Raw genomic sequence first — 15,946 nt, forward strand, 5'->3', positions numbered from 1 at the left:
CCACAGCCCCTATCAGCCACTGGGTCAGCCCAGGAAGGGGGGCCGGAAATGGCCAAGTAGCGAGTTAGGGTGTGAGGGGCAGGTAAAGCTCATCTCACCTTGCAGGGCCACCAGCAACAGCAGCTCTTGTGCACGGCTGGGGAGTAAAGCATCCCTGAGGGAGAAGTGGTGACGTCAGAGCAGCCCCTGTAACCGCTGACGTAGCTTAGTGGGGGGTGCATTAATGTGAAGCGTTAAGGGCCCCCTGGTTCAATCCCAGTCCTTGGTGGAAATCTTTACTCCTATGGCTGAGCCCTTGTGTGGGTGCGTCTACACTGGGGTCTTATTTCTAGCAAAGTAGGCACTCCAGAGTTGCACATGAAGCAGGGATTTAAATAGTGCACACTTCATTTGCATACTCTCACCCATGCAGTGTTTTGAAAGTGAAAGGGCGTCTGGGGCTGCTGCATTAGTTCAAACCAAACCCCTCATTTGCATATTGCTTGCACAAGAACCCGTCAGTGTAAACATGGCCCCTCTGCTTTCTGGCTAAGCTTAAAAAATGTTGTGTGAAGCAGGGAGATTCTAGAACCTTCCTCATCAAGTGAGTCTGAATCCTGCACCACGACCTCAGTGGGACCCGCTGGGGAGATGTTGGTTTGCTGCAAATCCTTGGTAATGCCAGTGTTTGGCTTCCTTGGCTGTGTCTACACTGCGCATTGCTGAGCAATAAGATATGCAAATGAAGGGTGGGGATGAATATTGCCACACCTCATTTGCATACCTAATGAGCCATCATTTTTGCAGCACAGGCTTTTGTGCAAGAAGGAGCTGTCTACGCTGCTCCTTCTTGCACAAAAAACCCCTCTTGTGCAGAGCCGTTCCACCACTTATTGTCAGGAACCCTCGTGCCACTCGGGAGGAAAATCCAGTTCTGACCAGTCTCTGAGCGGCCAGTGCCTGAGGGGATCCAACATGGATCCCTAGGTCACAGGTCACAGGCTCCATTTAGTGGCCCCAGTTACTGACCTAAACACCATCATAACCCGATGGCTACGTCTACACTGCAGCCTTCTTGTGTAAGAACTGTTTTGTGCAAGCATTCTTGTACAAAAGGTCTTCCACAAGAGCAGGTCCACACTGCCAAGTGCTTTGCACAAGAGATGTGCTTTTGTGCAAGAGCTTCCATGGCAGTGTGGTTGCTCTCTTGCACAAGAAAACTCTGATGGGCATTTTAGCCATACGGGTTTCTTGCACAGGAAATTCATGTTGCCTGTCTACACTGCCCTATTGGGGAAGAGCTCTTGTGCAGGAGGGATTATTCCTCGTGGGGAGAGGAATAACTCTTCTGGAAGAAGCCGTTTTCCAACGCTGTAATGCAAATTTACTTGTGCAAGAATGCTCGTGCAGTGTAGATGCTCTTCACATTTTTGTGCAAGAACAGTTGTTCTTGCACAGAAAGCCTGCAGTGTAGATGTCGCCTTAGGGTTTGTATGCATTTAAACAGTTCACATATAATGGAAATCCAAGAAGGTGAATGTCTGCATTAAATCAACACTTTCTCAGGGGGCACTTGGATTTGAACCAAGGACCGCTTGATCTGCAGTCAAATACTCTGCCACTGAGCTACACCCCCTGTGAGAGTTGGGTTTGCAGCCAGTATTGAGAAGTGGGTAGGGAACAAGAGACTTTTGTGTGTCACACATCTCAGGTGGGATGGACCCTCACTGACCCTAGATTGTGACTGGTCCTAACAAGGAGTTTGTCCAGAAAGCATCAGAACTGGGGCAGGACAGAGATTCTGTCCACACGGAAAAGTTCTTTTGGAACAATGGCCGTTATTCCAAAATAACAATGCAAGAGTCTACACAGCAATTCTGTTAGTTTGAAATAACTCTGAAATAACGGACGGCTAATTCCAACTTCTGTAGACCTCACTGTACGCAGAAAAATGCCTGCTCTGAAATAGCTATTTCAAAATGAGGTGTGTGTAGATGCTGCACTTCTGCTATTTCAAAATATCCCCCCCTCCTCCCCCAGGGCCTGGGGCTCTAAATCAAGGTAGCACGTCTACATTAGGGAAGCCTCCTTGGACCCATTTTGAGGTTTCCCTGCAGTGTAGACATGCTATCTTGGAATAACTATTCCTGAAAAGCTTATTCCTAAATAAACGTGCCGTGTAGATGTAGCCAGATAGTCCTGAGAGATGAAGCAGCTGGAGGGAAGCCAGGAGAGCAGAGGCCAGTCTGAGAGCTGAGTGCCCCAGGTGTCTACCCCAGATCTTCTGTCTAGGTCCCAGGTGTAAGGGGCAGCACTAATGACTGTGAATCCTCCAATCTGAGTTTAAATCTCAGTGGGACGGGCTGGGGCGGTTGCTGGGAGGTCCTTGTGCTCCAGGCTTTTCGGCTTCCTTGTCCTGAGGTTCACTAAGGGGGGTTTTGCTTGTCTGAAGCCCATTAGAGCTTCGTGAGCAGACTTGTGGTCAAGTGCCTGAGGCCCATCTCACCCCCGAGCTCAGCCCATGCTGGAGGCAGCCAGAGAGTGTGAGCAGAACGGGGGCGGGGGAGTTGTATATTTTGGGAAGGGTCCTGGCTCCCAGCCACACACCTTGGAACAAAGACCAATGGTCCCTGCACAAAGTGCATTGTGGGAATAAGAGTTGGGGCAGCAGGAAAGGGGCCGGCCCCTCAGCACCAGCGAGCAGGTGGGAGAAGATGGGAGTGAATCCTGCTACCTCTCACGTGCAAAGGCAGCACTAACCCACGTGCAACTCATCTCTAGTGCTCTGGCCCCCAGCAGCTTTGTGCCCCACTAGGGTGGGTTATTTCAGAGACCAGAGAGGAAGAGGGAGGGGTCTCTGGATGCACGGAGCCCCCTGGCTCTGCCTGTGAAAAGAAAGAACAAGGGCACAGGCAGAAACTTCAATTCCACTTTGTGCGTCTTGACTTTTTCAATCTAAGGACTTTGAAGAAATGCTTCAAATATCTGCTCCAGTGGTGCAATGGGTCAGTGCACAGTACTTATAAGGCAGTACTTGTAGGAGACATGCTGAGGTTGTGAGTTCAAACCTCACCTGGAGCACTCACTTTTAGTCCCTGCTGGGTCGTCCTCTTGCAGTGGTTCCCAGACTTTTCAGCATCACTCCCCCCCCACTTTTTGATTTGTGAAAAACCCTCATGCCCCCCCCCCCCCCAAATAGCAGCACAACTTGTTGAGCAAAAAAGAAAAAAAAATGATGAGGGGAGGGCTGGGTTACCTCTTCCCCCTCCCCTGGAATTTCTTCACACCCCCTCTCCCACCCCCTCCGGGCTGGCCCCAGAGCCCAGGGCCTGGGGGTCTGGTCAGCAAGTGAGACTCTCCCGTCAGTCCAAGCTGCTTTCTCCCCGGCTGCCGTTCCTGCCTGTCCCATGCCAGCGCCGCACGCAGGCCAGTGGGGCAGGACGGGGGGTGTCAGTGGGGCCCTGCTCTCAGTCCGTCCCTCACAGGCCCTGTGGGCTGCTGGAAGGCTGAGCCCGTCGCCCAGGCCTGGAGCGGGGATGGAACATGGGGCACGTTTCCCCCTGTGAGCATGTGCGGGGGCAGGAGGGAGCCACACGGGCCCGGCTGAAGGTTTTGTGCTGGGGCTGGAGGCTTGAGCCTGAGCTGTCGGCCTCAGCGGGACTTGCTCCTCCCCCCTCTCCTGCCTTGCTGCCTCCTTTGGCCGCAGCGCTCAGGGGCAGCCGGGAGAGCCGGCACCAAGGGCAGAGGAGGCCGAGGCAGAAGCCCCTCAGAGGGGACAGGCCTGAGGCCTCTGGCTTGCCCAGGCTCATGCCAAGGGGCTTTCTGTGGTGCCGGGCAGGGGAGGGAGGCCAGGCCCAGGCCGGTGGGAGAAGGGGCAGCGCCTGCCAGGGCAGCAAGGGGAGCTGCAGGGAGCGAGACGCGGCGTTTCTGCCTGGATCACTCAAGGGTCCCTTTGCGTGTGATGCACCTGTGACACCCCTGTGCTTCTGCCAGAAGGGGCTCTCCTGCCCCTCCTGTTTGGGCAGGGCCTCTTGCCCTGGCCAACATAAGCAAAGCAGCCTACCTCAGGCACCTTCCATAGCTCAGCTGGCAGAGCAGAGGCCTGTAGCAGGTGCTGGGCAAGTGTCCTTAGGTGGCTGATTCAATTCCAGCTGAAAGGAGAGATTCTTCTCCTTCCCCCTGGCTGCAGGCCCGGCCTTAGGACCAGGCGGCTGCCTTGGGTCTGTCCCTTTGAGGCCTGCTGCTACAATTGACAAAAAGTCTTTCGGTACCAGCTGCCAATCAAGTGTCTTAGGCTGCGCAGGCCTTGAGTCATGGCAAGAGCTGGAGGGGAATGGGGAACGGCTTCACTTTGGAATGGGAAGGGGGTGTCTGGAACCATAAAGTAGAACAGTTTTAAGGTTTGCTCCCAAGGAGGGCATCATGGCTTAGTTGGCTAACGTGCTTCCCTAGTAAGCAGAAGATCCTGGGTTCAACTCCCAGTGGTGCCTTGTTGCCAGGTCAATGGGTCTTTTCTTCCCACCATTCTTCAACATGTACCTGGAGTTGGTTTTACCTTCAGTTGAGCTTGGTGGTGCCCTCACAGTGGGAGTAGATTAGTAGCAAAGAGCAGGAGGTTCTCTAGGGGTTTGGTTTAGTGAGGCTTAGCTAGACTTGCTAAATCAAGCTCTGGAAGATGGATTGCAGCAGCCATCTCCACCTGAGTGAAGAGATGGCCTAATGGTGCAATTAGTTATGTGCCCACACTACCAGCCCCACTGCTGGTAACTCTCCTGCGGTGTCTACACTGGCCCCTTGAATTTCCGGAAAAGCACTGATGATCTACTGTATAATCATCAGTGCTTTTCCAGAAAAACTATGCTGCTCCTGTTCAGGCAAAAGTCCTTTCCTAGAAAACTGTTCCGCAAAAGGGCCAGTGTAGACAGCACAGATTTCTTTTCCGCAAAAAAGCCCCGATCACGAAAATGATGATCGGGGCTTTTTTGCGGAAAAGCACATCTACATTGGCACAGACGCTTTTCCGGAAAAAGTCCTTTTCCAGAAAAGCATCCTGCTAATGTAGGCACGCTTGTTCCAGAAATACTTATAATGGAAAACTTTTCTGTTTTAAGCATTTCCGGAAAATCATGCCAGTGTAGACGTAGCCACAGAGGCTACATCTAAACTAGAAGTTTTCTCCTTAAAAAAATATGTTAATGAGGGACTCGGTTGCATGAGTCACAATCTCATTTGCATATTTTCTGCCAATGGGATTTTTCTGCAAAAACAAACAGTGTGAACGTTTTTTTTGCACAAAACCCTCTTTCCCCACAAGATTCTTATGTCCTCCAAAAGAGGTATCCTGATTTTGCAGAAAAAGGGGGTTTTGCACAGAAAGAAAACTTCCATACTGCTTGTTTTTGCACAACAACACCAGCGCAAAATCAGTTTGGCAGAAAATATGCAAATAAGACCATGACTCATGCAAATAAGACCCTCATTAGCACATTTTTTTGCCAAGAAAACACATAGGCATGTTCTTCTCAGGGGTTAGGTACCTTTCTGCCCTAGGACGACGTGTGGCCAAAACACAGGCCTCGCTGTGAGCAGGATTTGAACCTTGGTAAGTCATCCTTAGGTTGCTGGCTTGAAGAAGAGCCTTTTCCCTAGAGTTCACCTTTTGCACAAGCTGCTTGCCTGGAGTCCATGTTTTCAGAGCCCTGCACTCAATTGACAATAAGATTCTGCGTACCAGTTGCCAATCACGTTTCTTGGGCTGCACAGGCCTTGAGACCCTGGAAGGCTGGAGGGAAATGGGGAATGGCTGCACTTTGTTAGCTGCAACCATAAATTAGTTTTAGAGACACTTTTCTTTTTTCAGAAGAGGCTTTTCCGACATTTGGCCCATCTACAGGGATCCAAATGTGGGGATAACCTCCTCTTTTAGAAGAGTCCTTATTCCTAATAAAGTGAGGAATACAGGCCTTCCGCAAAAACATGCCCACTTTTTTGGAAAGTGGTGGGGAAAAGTGGACAGGTTCCTTGGATGTGGCACAGTTTTTCCAGGACACGAGAGTTATCCTGGAAAAACTTAGCAGTAGAGACATAGCCCCGTAGGGCGCCATGGTTCAGCTGGCTAAAACACCTACCTCATACATAGGAAATCCTGTGTTCAACTCCCATTGTTCCCTTGTTGTAGCCTTTGCTCACATTTTCCTATGCCCTGCTGGGACACAGAAGAGGCCTCCCCTGGCCACCCATGGAACTGCTGGTTCAGGAAAAGGCTGATTAGAGAGGAACGTTGGGAAGAAGGAAACCACAAGGCTGGAGCGGGTACAGAGGTTGCTGTGACTGATACTGATACTCTGACTTCCACTCTGAGCCCCTGGGTACCACAAACTGGCAACTGAATCCTGCTCCATGGTCGTCCCAGCGCTCTGGGAGCAAGCGATGTGCCTGTAACTGCCTGCTGGGATGTGGGCCCTACGCTGCCTGGTGGGGGAGGGAACAAACACAGTGGGACCGTCCAGCCCTTCCACTGGATTCAAACCAGGCCAGTCGGAGCCTCTCGTGCTCACCGAGGGGGATTCCCCACTTGCTGCCTTGGAAGCTGCAGTCACATCACAGAGCCGGAGGCATCTTTCTGAAAGGGCCGGTTGTAAAAGTGCCTCTTATAGGCCGGCTAGCTCAGTTGGTTAGAGCATGGTGCTAATAACGCCAAGGTCATGGGTTCAAGCCCCATGCTGGCCACAAGGGTGCTTGCTGTGGCAACAGCCCCCCTTTAGCTGCCTGCTATGGACAGGGAAGTAGAAACAAATGCAAGGAAAAGGCTGAAAACTTGGAAGCAGGCCAGAGAGCTGGTAGGAGAAGGCTCCAGCCTGCACAGACCTAGTGGCTAAAAGGGCCTTGGCCTGGCCTGCTTCCCCCAATAGCAGGAAAACTCTTCTCTTCCCTCCATTGTCCCCAATGGGGTGACCTGATCCCAAATTCCTGCTGCTGCGCTGGCTGGCCCAAGGCTCCCTGCAGGCAGCAGGTTCCTCCAGCCCAAGCCACAAAGGGAGGCTCCATATGTCCAGGAGGCCTGGAGCAGGTGCCCAGCACATAGAGCTGCTGCTGGTCACCTGCTTTAGCAGCCCTTCCCCTGATCCCCTGAACCCACAAAGAAGCCTGCTCTTCTGACTTCAGAACGAGCCAGAACTAGCCAGCCCACATCTCAGTGAGTCGCCCGTGGCCCCATCAGAGACGAGCTCGTGGCAGCGGCCGAGACGTCCCTGCAGCTGCCTGTGGGGTCTTTCCCAAAGGGCCCCTCGTGGGCTGCTGGCTCAGCTGTTTAGAGCTTGATGCTGATAACGCCCAGGTCGTGGGTGCAAGCCCCATGCTGGCCACAGGGGTGTCTGGTTTGGTGACCTGCCTTTGTATAGCTGCCTGCTATGGACAGGGAAGGAGAAAGAAGCCCTGGGAGGTGAAGCAGCGGGAGGGAAGCAAGGAGCAGAGTGTCAGCTTCCAGCCAAGAGTCACAGGTGCCCTCTGCCTCCTGGGACCGCCCCTCCCTGAGCCGCCAGCGCCCTGTGTCTCACCATGCGCCCCTTGGGGAGTCCACTCGCTCTGGGCTCCGGGGGCCTCCCGCTCCCACAGGGAATGACACAGCCCTGTGCCCTAGCCCAGAGCCACTCCCAGCCCGTGTGAAACAGGAGGGTTCATTGAGCGTCTGACACAGCACAGGGACCCAGGCAGGCAGCAGGGGCTGCGGGTGAGGAGTGAGGGCACCAGAGGGGGCAGGGAAACAAGTAGCACCAAGACTCTTGCCACCAGGGTCTGGCCACCCGACTCCCTGCCCAGGGTCCTGGGCCCCCGACCACTTCAGTGCCTAGGTCAGTCCGTGTCACTGGCTCAGGGGTTTCTCCCCCCAGCATGCTGCAGAGAAAGCCCTTGTGTGTGAAAGGGTCTCACGGATCCCAGAAACCAAGTTAAAAATAAACCAAAAGGAAACATTTTTGCGCCCAGTGGAACTCCTTGCCAGAGGATGTTGAGAAGGTGAAATCTACAAGAAGGTCCAAAACAGAACTGGATAATTTAATGCAGGAAAGGTCAATCAATGGCATTGAACCAGGATGGACAGGGCAGGTGTCCCTAGCTGGTGTATTCTAGAAGCTGGAAATGGGCGACAGGAGGGATCACTTGACAAGTGTCTGTCCTGAGGATTCCCACTGGGCAATGAGATTGGCTGCTGTTGTGAGACAGGATCCTGGACTAGTTGGGCAACTGGCATGGCCCAGTCTGTTTGCTTTGATGTTCTGTTTGGTTTCTGTTCTTGTCCCCTCTGGGCAAGGGAGAATGGACCTGCCACCCAATCATGAAGTGGACAGAAAATGGCCTGTGAAAGGCTAGTGTAGGTGAGCAAAGAGGTATGTTCCATGTGTCCCTGATGGTCTAGTGGTTAGGATCCAGCACTCTCACTGCTGTCGTCTGGGTTCGATTCCCACTCAGGGAAACCAGCCTACTGTTTCATGTGACAGCTGCCTTGTCACTTTTCTCACCTCAGTGTCACATGTGACAGCAGCTGTGACCCAAGAGGTTACCTTAGGCTCCTTCCCCCCTCTCTGGCACTGCTAAGACAACACTTGCCATTTTCAGAAGGAGCAGAACTGGGTGACTCAAACTGCCCCTCTCCTCTGCCATGTGGGCAGCACTGGAGGAAGCTCTGTGGCGCACACAGCACTAGCCCAGCGGTTCAACTTTAGTTGTTGAAGGAGACAACACAGAACTGGCTCCAGCCCCCACTCAGTAACCAGGCCTGGGCCCCTCGGAGAGGCAACGATTCCCCACTGGTCACTAGCCAGGGCAAAGCCTCCCTCTCACACAGTCATGGAGCCTTCTCCCCCTGTTTTTACCTCTCCCCCCAACTCAGCTCTCACTGCTCGTTGCTTCCGGGGACGGGCCTCACCGCTAGTCAGTGTTCCTGTTCCAGGAGCAGGTGAGTTTTGTCTTGTGCCCCAATATTGCGGTCGTGTGTCTCTGTTCGGGGGTGAGCCCCCGCGGCACCTGCCAGTTACTAACAAATATCTTAGCTACACATTATGGGAGAAAGACACTAACCCAAGGGATAATTAACACTGGGCTGCGGCTAGTCTCTGCCTCCCGCAGGGCCACTAGGGAACAGATGGGGGACAAGGCATGAGGCAGATCCAAGGGGCTGACTAAATCCAGTGTGAGAAGCACATGAAAAAGACCCAGCAGCAGGTGAGATAAAAGCATGAAAACATCAGGATCAGGACCAGAGCAGTTCGGCTATGTCTACATTGGCAAAATTTTGCGCAAAATCTTACCGCCTGTCTACACTGGCTGCGAGTATTTGAGCAAGAACACTGAGTTTGTAATGTACAAAATCAGTGGTTCTTGCGCAAATACTCTGACGCGCCCACTCACGGATAAGCCCTCTTGTCAAGTATTCTTGTGCAAGAGGCCAGTCTAGACAGCAACGTTAATTTCTTGCGCAACAAAGCCCAATGGCTAAAATGGCCATCAGAGCTTTCTTAAACAAGAGAGCATCTACACTGGCACAAATGCTTTTGCGCAAAAGCACATCTCTTGCGCAAAAGCACATGCCAGTGTAGGTGCTCTCCTGTACAAATGCTTTAACGCAAAAATCCTTGCATTAAAAGTATCTGTACAAAATCATACCAGTGTAGATGTAGCCAACAAGTAAATCCAGAAATTAAACAAAAGCCAAGACAAAACAATAAAATGAAATCCCCATTCTTCTCTACTGCAAAACTAATTTTGAACTGTTTCACAGTAGCCAATCACTCAGCCTGTGTTCTCTTCTTCCAGCTTCCCAACAGGAAAGAAGGAACAATCATCAACAACAAACAGCAATGACATTAAAGAAACACTGTCTGCTTGCTTCATGCTTAGAAGAGAACACTGTCATTCATTCTCATGGGTAGCAAGACCAACCACTTTCAGCTGCATTTCTCTAGTTACCAACTAGAGAAATGATTCCTGAAAGTACAGTCTTATTAGCATCTGCTTCCCTACACACCCACACTCATGTGCATTCACTTTCTCCTCATGGGGAATGTTTTCACACAACACTTGTGTGAAACAGAAATAATCTCAGCAAAATGCTTGTCCCATTCAAACACACTCCACCAGGTTTAGAAATCTGCATATTAGAATATAGAAGTGTGACCTGAGGGTTGATTAGGAACCACTGTCTTGATTTTCCCCCCATGGGAACTGAGAGATGGTTCCCCAAGAAGTGTCACATCCCATAGGACAGCAGCTGTCTAGTCCCACCAGCTCCAGGAGTGACTCAGACAGAGGGAGGGGGCTGGAGCAGGGTCTGTCTGGTGACAAGGCAGAGCCTGAGGAGGGGCAGCTCTGGCAGAGGCTCAGTAGGAGCAAGGGGGGAGCTACTTTGGCCTGGCCCTTTTACAAAGCCCTTGAGCATGGGGCTGGCATTGGGGGAAAGTTCCCTCAGCGATGGGATGGGGGGGCAGACTGGGCTAGGAAGGCGCCGTTCTCCCTGCTCTTGCCCCCAGATGACATGGCTGCCAGGCCTGGGTGCAGGCAGACTGGCAGTTGCTGCACCAACACGGGCAGGAGGCCCGGCTGATGGGGAGAGGCAGCCCCAGCAGCAGGCACAAGGCTGGGCCAGCATATGCGGGGAGCTGTTCGACTGCGTTTCCCTGCTGACATGGAGCTGGGTTGCCAGGTGTCTGGTTTTGAACCAGACAGTCCAGAATTTGAGCTTTCTGTTCAGGAAACAAACTGAGAAAATAGAAATAGAAATGTCCGGTATTTTCTAAATAACAATAATGTCGATTGTGATGTCATGTCAAGTGTCTCTGGTATTTTTGTAGAAACCATCTGGCAACCCTACATGGAGCCCAGGTGACAGGACACCTCCTAGTACTCACTGCTGCTAGCAACACCCTCACACCACTCCTCACAGCTCCCCCCACCATGGGGCAAGCAGGAGGGGATTGTTCCCCCCAACTGGCAGAGGGAAGGACAAAGGCTGAGAAGGGCAAAGGGCCTTGTCTGACCTCACACAGCCAGTCTGGGGCAGTGCTGGGCACAGGACCCAGATGCTGAAACTCCCCCTCAGTCTGGAGTTTCACACCCTGACTGATCAGAATAACGTGACCTCCAGTGAGATACAGCCCCACAGCCCAGCCTAGGGATGGCTCAGCCAGTGGGTTAGAAGCACCGGGACACAGAGAGACTCAGGAGCTGCTCAGAGACAACCACTGGCGAGAAACAGAACAATTCCCCGAGCAGACGAGACGTTCTGGCTCATTTGCTGGGACTTAAGGAGAACAAGGAAGTCCTGAGTCTCCTCCCTGTGACTTCCTCCCAGCTCAGCCAATCAGAACTGGGACTAGAACTGGAAGGCTGTGTCCACACTGATGGGCTATGTCTACACTGGCGGGTTATTGTGCAAGAAGGGCCGTTCTTCCGCAGAGCATCCACACTGCCCACTCGCTCTTGTGCAAGAAGTTTTACACTAAAGCGTGGTAAGAAAGGGCTTCTTGCACAAGAGCTACGCTCTTTTCTAACAGGTGTAAGTCCTCTTGCGCAAGAGGGCAGTGTGGATGCAGGACAAGGGTTTCTTGCCCTATAGCTAAAATGGCCATCAGAGCTTTCTTGCAGAGGAGAGCAGCCACACTGCCATGGATCCTCTTGCACAAAAGCACATCTCAAGATGCTGCCAGACATAGGGTCCAGTGCTCATAGCAAGGTAAATCACCCTCTATATCAATGTCTCTCCAAAGCAGGGAGCTACCAGGAACAGGGTTTGAACCCACCCAGGCAATCATCTATTGGATCTTAGGGCCAACACCTTAACCACTCGGCCATTCTGGTGACAGAGGAAAGGGCAGACGTGTGCAAGTTCTCTCCCCAAATAGTCCAGGGACTCACTCTCAGAATATCTGCCTATCCCATCTCTGTGCCAGGGCTTCCCACCAAAAGTGTGAGAGAGCTGCCCCCTCCCCCCCCCCCCCCCGCCCCCCAGTGAGGAGGGAAGCAGGGAAAAGGGAAACTAAACAAGACAAAACCCAACGTCCCCAGGGATTCCGAGGGACAAAGGCCTGGTGGGAAAAATCCCCCCCACACACACATTCACCTAGGCTACGTCTACACTCCCAGTTTCTTGCATGAGAAATATGCAAATGAGCCTAAGTGTGGAATACCATGGAGCCTCATTTGCATACCTAATGAGACGCCATTTTTGCAGAAGACGCTCTTGCTCCAGAAGGAACTGTCTACACTGCCCCATCTTGTGCGAGAAAACCCCTCTTGTGCAATGCCACTATTCCTGAAAATAATCGTCGAAGCGGCATTGCACAAGAGCTTCTTCTGGAGCAAGAGCCTCTTCTGCAAAAATGGCGTCTCATTAGGTATCTGCATATCCATTATGCAAATAACAAATCTGCAAATATGGAAATAAACTGTTGCCGGTCCCTAACAGATCAGTGTTTGCAGGTATCTACACTTAAAAATTCACAGAAACAATTCCCCTCAGGCTGCTGGGGGGGGGGGCAGCTCCTCCCCCAGGGGGACTGGAGCCTGCAGAGGGAGGGGCGCAGGGAGAGGCACCCACAGAGGCAGGGGGCATTTGGGACACCCTGGTTATAAACTTCAGAAATTTTGTCAGGGGCAGAGGAGTTGGTGCCCCCAAGTGCCACCACCAGGCACCTCTGCCCCCCCTCCTGCCCGATGGGGGTGGGGGAGCTGCCATTGTATCTCCCCCCTTCCTTCTGTACAAGCCCTGCCCTGTGTCTCCCCCTCCCTCAGCCAGGCAGCTCTTGCTCCCCCAGTCTCCTCCCAGCCTCCCCTGCCCCCTTTCCCTTCCTGTGACCCCCCCCCCAGTTTCCCTCCATTGCACCCCTGCTCCCAGCCACCCCATGCCTGGCATGATCCATCCAACCTCCCTTCAGCGCCTCCTGCCTCCCCTTCCTGCCCCACCTCCCTGTTCCCCTTCACCTCTCCTATCTGCCCCCATCTCTCTTGATCCCCCTCCCCACCCTCTCTGGGATGGCTCCCCCCGCCCCACACGAGCTGGTAGCAGCTTCCCTGGCCCCAGGCTGGGATCACAGCCCCCTCTGCTGAGAGCAGCCCTGGGCCAGATCCCCACACTGCCACCGTGGGGGGGGGGGGTCTGCTCTCTGGGAAGGGAACGGGGGGCCTCTCCTACCTACCCCCACAAATGCTGCCCACCTTGGGGTGGGGGCTGGGCTGGGCAGGGACTGGCCAGGCTGGGGGCGCTGCCGTGGGAAAGGTTCCCAGAGAGCAGCATTCTACATCCCACCAGCCCTGCGGGAGATTCCCCCTCCTGGCTGCAGCCCGGGCTCTGGGGGCCCAGCAGTGCTGCACCCAATGCTGGGGCTCAGGGATCCGCCCGGAGCTGGCACCAGGGGCCCCACAAGCAGAGGGCAGGAAAGGAGCCAGGCTGAGGCTTTGCAGGGAGCAGGCCGGGGACCTGGCAGGAGGAGGCTCCAGCGAGCACAGAGCCTGCGCAGGGCCAGCCTGCTGGGAGGGGAGCAGGAGCATCCAGCACCATTCAGGCCAGCGGCAGCCGACACTGGGGGAGCTCTGAGACTCCAGGGCAAAGGCCTCCGGCCCCCCAGCCCCTGGGGTTAGGTGGCCCTGGAACCAGGCCCCCTGGAGTAGCATTGTGGCCAGGGGGCTCTGACCCACAGGGGGGCCGGCCCCAGAGCCCAGGGCCTGGGAGTCTGGTCAGCAAGTGAGACTCGCCCGTCAGTCCAAGCTGCTTTCTCCCCGGCTGCCGTTCCTGCCTGTCCCGTGCCAGCGCCGCACGCAGGCCAGTGGGGCAGGACGGGGGTGTCAGTGGGGCCCTGCTCTCAGTCCGTCCCTCACAGGCCCTGTGGGCTGCTCGAGGGCTGAGCCCGTCGCCCAGGCCTGGCGCGGGGATGGAACATGGGGCACGTTTCCCCCTGTGAGCGTGTGTGGGGGCAGGAGGGAGCCACACGGGCCCGGCTGAAGGTTTTGTGCTGGGGCTGGAGGCTTGAGACCGAGCTGTCGGCCTCAGCGGGACTTGCTCCTCCCCCCTCTCCTGCCTTGCTGCCTCCTTTGGCCAGCAGCGCTCAGGGGCAGCCGGGAGAGCCGGCACCAAGGGCAGAGGAGGCCAAGGCACAAGCCCCTCAGAGGGGACAGGCCTGAGGCCTCTGGCTTGCCCAGGCTCACGCCAAGGGGCTTTCTGTGGTTCCGGGCGGGGAGGGAGGCCAGGCCCAGGCCGGTGGGAGAAGGGGCAGCGCCTGCCAGGGCAGCAAGGGGAGCTGCAGGGAGCGAGACGCGGCGTTTCTGCCTGGATCACTCAAGGGTCCTTCTGCGGGTGAAGCGCCTGTGACACCCCTGAGCTGCTGGGTTCTCCTGCTCCTCCTCTGGGAGGCCAGACCCTTCGGGGGGCTCTTGTCCTGACACTCGTCCAAGGGCCACCTGGGCAAAGCAGCCTGCCCCAGGCACCTTCCATAGCTCAGCTGGCAGAGCAGAGGCCTGTAGCGGGTGCTCGGCAAGTGTCCTTAGGTGGCTGATTCAACTCCAGCTGAAAGGAGAGATTCTTCTCCCTCCCCCTGGCTGCAGGCCCGGCCTTAGGACCAGGCGGCTGCCTTGGGTCTGTCCCTTTGGGGCCTGGTGCTACAATTGACAAAAAGGTTTTGCGTACCAGCTGCCAATCAAATGTCTTTGGCTGCGCAGGCCTTGAGTCATGGCAAGAGCTGGAGGGGAATGGGGAACGGCTGCACTTAGGAATGGGAAGGGGGTGTCTGGAACCATAACATAGAACAGTTTTAAGGCTGCTTCCAAGGAGGGCACCATGGCTTAGTTGGCTAAAGCACCTGCCTAGTAAGCAGGAGATCCTGGGTTCAACTCCCAGTGGTGCCTTCTTGCCAGGTCAATGTGTCTTTTCTTCCCACCATCTTCAACATGTATCTGGAGTTGGTTTTACCTTCAGTTGAGCTTGGTGGTGCCCTCACAGTGGGAGTAGGATAGTAGCAAAGAGCAAGACTTGTCCTAGGGGTTTGATTTAGTGAGGCTTAGCTAGACTTGCTAAATCAAGCTGTGGAAGATGGATTGCAGCAGCAATCTCCACCTGAGTGAAGACATGGCCTAATGGTGCAATTAGTTAGATGCCGACACTAACAGCGCCACTCCTGGTGACTCACAGAGGCTACATCTACACTAGAAGTTTTCTCCTTAAAAAAATATGTTAATGAGGGATTCAATTGCATGAGTCACAATCTCATTTGCATATTTTCAGCCAATGGGATTGTTGTGCAAAAACAAGCCGTGTGAACATTTTTTTTGCACAAAGCCCCTTTTTTTCACAAGATTCTTATGCCCTCCCAAAAGAGGTATCCTGATCTTGCAGAAAATGGGGATTTTGCACAAAAAGAAAACTTCCATACTGCTTGTTTTTGCACAGCAACTCCAGCACAAAATCAGTTTGCCAGAAAATATGCAAATAAGATCATGACTCATGCAAATGAGACCCTCGGTAGCACCTTTTTTGCTGAGAAGCTTTGTAGCGTAGCCATAACTGGAGATTCTGGTGCTGATCATGCAATAGAAGCACATTATGTTTAAACAGCTGCCGTATGAATGTACCTGAAAGTCACAAGGATCAATGATCTGTGTGAAAGGCAGGTGGCCAGTAATTAGAGCCCCAGGTATGTTGTGTGCACAAGGGAAGGTAGGAATGTGCACCAGGCAGTCTGATAATGGTGTTTAGTGTGTGTTTGTAACAGGCTCCTGCCCATCTCCGGTAGATTTGGGCAACTCCTCCACCAATTGCAATACACATTAGGCCGTTCCTCCCCAGCTGGGTGTGGTTCTTGTTCTTCTGCACAGCACAGCCCATGGAGACCAAGGACCTGCTATTGGGCTTCCAAATCACACCCTTGTTGAAAGGATGGAAACAGAAACCAGACACACAGCGGGTTTGAGCTGGCTCCAGCTGAGG

At 53.8% G+C, this 15,946-nt stretch overlaps 6 non-coding genes across 6 annotated transcripts; 4 read left to right on the forward strand and 2 right to left on the reverse strand.

Moving 5' to 3' along the window:
* Positions 1-1,543: 1,543 nt before the first annotated feature.
* Positions 1,544-1,615, reverse strand: TRNAC-GCA (transfer RNA cysteine (anticodon GCA)). The gene has a single exon. It is a non-coding gene; the product is annotated as a tRNA-Cys (tRNA).
* Positions 1,616-2,966: 1,351 nt separating this feature from the next.
* TRNAI-UAU (transfer RNA isoleucine (anticodon UAU)) lies at positions 2,967-3,060 on the forward strand. The gene is made up of 2 exons: positions 2,967-3,004; positions 3,025-3,060. It is a non-coding gene; the product is annotated as a tRNA-Ile (tRNA).
* Positions 3,061-6,634: 3,574 nt separating this feature from the next.
* TRNAI-AAU (transfer RNA isoleucine (anticodon AAU)) lies at positions 6,635-6,708 on the forward strand. Its single transcript has one exon. It is a non-coding gene; the product is annotated as a tRNA-Ile (tRNA).
* Positions 6,709-8,377: 1,669 nt separating this feature from the next.
* TRNAE-CUC (transfer RNA glutamic acid (anticodon CUC)) lies at positions 8,378-8,449 on the forward strand. Its single transcript has one exon. It is a non-coding gene; the product is annotated as a tRNA-Glu (tRNA).
* Positions 8,450-9,760: 1,311 nt separating this feature from the next.
* LOC142821664 (small nucleolar RNA U3) lies at positions 9,761-9,976 on the reverse strand. The gene has a single exon (XR_012898352.1). It is a non-coding gene; the product is annotated as a small nucleolar RNA U3 (small nucleolar RNA).
* A 4,818-nt stretch (positions 9,977-14,794) lies between these two features.
* TRNAT-AGU (transfer RNA threonine (anticodon AGU)) lies at positions 14,795-14,868 on the forward strand. The gene has a single exon. It is a non-coding gene; the product is annotated as a tRNA-Thr (tRNA).
* The last annotated feature ends 1,078 nt before the right edge of the window (positions 14,869-15,946 follow it).

The sequence above is a fragment of the Pelodiscus sinensis genome, chromosome 19 (assembly GCF_052426305.1).
Source record: "Pelodiscus sinensis isolate ZL-2025 chromosome 19, ASM5242630v1, whole genome shotgun sequence".
Classification (NCBI taxonomy): domain Eukaryota; kingdom Metazoa; phylum Chordata; order Testudines; family Trionychidae; genus Pelodiscus; species Pelodiscus sinensis.